The sequence below is a fragment of the Pimephales promelas genome, chromosome 12, assembly GCF_988280905.1.
Source record: "Pimephales promelas chromosome 12, fPimPro1.hap1.1, whole genome shotgun sequence".
NCBI classification, from domain to species: domain Eukaryota; kingdom Metazoa; phylum Chordata; class Actinopteri; order Cypriniformes; family Leuciscidae; genus Pimephales; species Pimephales promelas.
The window spans coordinates 11844554-11847143 of NC_142780.1; positions in this window are offsets into that span (position 1 = coordinate 11844554).

Genomic DNA, 2590 nt, shown 5'->3' on the forward strand with positions numbered 1-2590 from the left:
CTCAAAGCAACACTGCAGGCTACTCTGAGAGTGAGCCTTACCCAGATTCCACCCAGGCTGGATCTGATAATGTCTGTCAAGCAGGCTCAAGTGTCTCATTAAAGCAGCACTATGTTGTTTTTTCAACCTTTATAATATTTTTTCCAAAACTCTTGAGATGGTGCATCGACTTACAATAGGATGAATGACAGGTCTGCCATAGCCTGACGTGCTCTGTATCACTTTTAGTGGCACTCTGTAACTTCGGGGAGCTTCACTTCCCCCACTTCCTCAAATTCCAATGCGAGAGCCTTACAAGTGTTTTTTTTTTTTTTTTTTTTTTTTTACCTGTGTATGTTGTCATGGCTGAAGCAGCACGTAAAACCAAATGTGAAGTGCGTCAGAAACAGAGCGCGTGGGTGATCAGTTTACTGTTGGTAATGGGTTGTGTAGCTTTGCACCTCACCGCATCCAGTGTAGACTGCATTGCTTTCTTTTGAGGTCACTTAAGACACTCAAGCATCCATGTAGAGCCGGGGTGGGCAGCTTGCACCAGCTCGAGACGAGAAAGTATAGTACATGATTAGACTAACAAAATTATCGATCAGGATAACTATCCTATGTCTCCAGGCTGACAGTCATGTTTGTTACTTTTTTTCTGGTGAATGTGTCTTGCCTCAGTCTATAATCGATTTTTCAAATTTGCAGATTCATCTATGGTAGCTTGATATTATAATATTGACGACATTGCTATTATCTACTAACAAACATTAAATTGAATTAGCATATCCATTATGTAAAACAGTAGCCAATAGGCTAACGTTACTATAAAGAAGCTGGCTTGTAAACGTGAGCTACGCGATCTTTTGACGTTTGAAAAAAAAAATAAAGCCCATGACACTACGTTCATAAGACATGCTGAAATATATGCCAATGTACCTGGGATGAAGACATTTCACACGCTACACTGGAGTCTGCCAAATATGTGAGAACTCATTCCTTCTGCAGAGTTTGGGGGTATCGCTTGTCAACAAATACTGTATTCCCTAGTGTAACTAAGACAGATTTTACGACAGTAGTAGAAGACAATACTGTTTCCCAACTTTGGGGGGACCACGAGAGCAAAATTTAAAAAATAACAGAATGCTGCTTTAAGAGGGGGACATAAAAAGAAAATAAGCAAGTTGTTGCTTGTTCAAATTGGACTGTTACTTGTGACTGTTATTGTTCATTTATAACAGATATGAAGAGCAACTTTTCAGGTTCTGCCATGCAAAAATGTAGATTTTTGTAGAATGTAGAATTGTAGAATGTAGAATTTGCAGATTATAAGCTATATTTTTTTTTCATTTGCACTTTATTTCAATTTTCATTTACAACTTATTTGTTTAATTTGAAAAATGTTGTTTTGAATTTGTTTATTTTAGCATCACATTTTATTGTTTTTATGTTATTTATTTTTATTTATATACATTTTCTATTTTTTTGTAATTAAAATTGTGTTAATATGCCTGACTTCAGCTTTTAAATTTGTGATTGATGCAGACGGATTTGTTTCATGACTTGTGCGTTTGGCATCTTGTGTGCAGGTTTACATGCAGATAAGTAATAAACAATTAAACTGCAAGTGGATTTAATTTAGTTATTGAATGCAAATCAAACCAAGGGTGAGATCAATAAACCAATACAGTGCAAATTTTACTGTAAAATTTGGGCCCCGACATCAAAAAGTTTAAGAATCCCATTACTTTAAATAGTCCTTCACATCTATTGCGATCGCAAAATTCCAGCCCCAGTTGATAATATAAGAATCGACTGCTGGCAGTAGATGCTTTTCCTATTTTGCACCAAAAACTGGAAGCAGACACACTCTGTCAGTTCAAATCTAGACTAAAAACACATCTCCTTGACCTAGCATACACATAATACATTCTATAATTCAATGTTAGGCTGCATAGATTAGGTCAGCCGGAACCGGCAACACTTCCCATAAATCCTGATACTTGTTACATCATAAGAAGGATGGATATTAGTCTCTCTGATTATTCCGAGGTTTACCCCAGTCCGCCAGATCCAGGCCGTATCCAGATCTGATGAAGGACCTGGACACGATGACAACGCAGTCCTGAAGTGTCTCCCCTGTGAAGGCCTACTTCCCTTTACCTCTGTACAAATTAAACCTTGTCTGGATAATTCCAGTTCATGTGGCTACACAGAAGAAATTATTATTATTTTCTACAAATTCTTAATAATTATTTTCCATTAAATAATTATAATTAATTAATTATTAATTATTTAATAATTATTTTCTATAAATTCAGGACTACACGCCTGTACACTTACATACTCAAAGGCGCATACCTATGGACTAAACACGTTATGCGCATGTGCACGCCGTCAACGTATTCGCGGGTTTGCATTTCTTTCTGTTTGCGCAGAGATAAACCTTTTTTTTCTCCTCAAGGCTTGCACCTTGGAATCTTTTTCAGGGTTTGCCGTTCTCAAGCTACCAGACACTGTTTTGCGCGGATGAGTGTTTTCTGTTAGAACGGTGTCGTGTTAGCAGCCCCTAAGTTAATAACTAATGATCTTTGCAACTGAAGTGAATCAA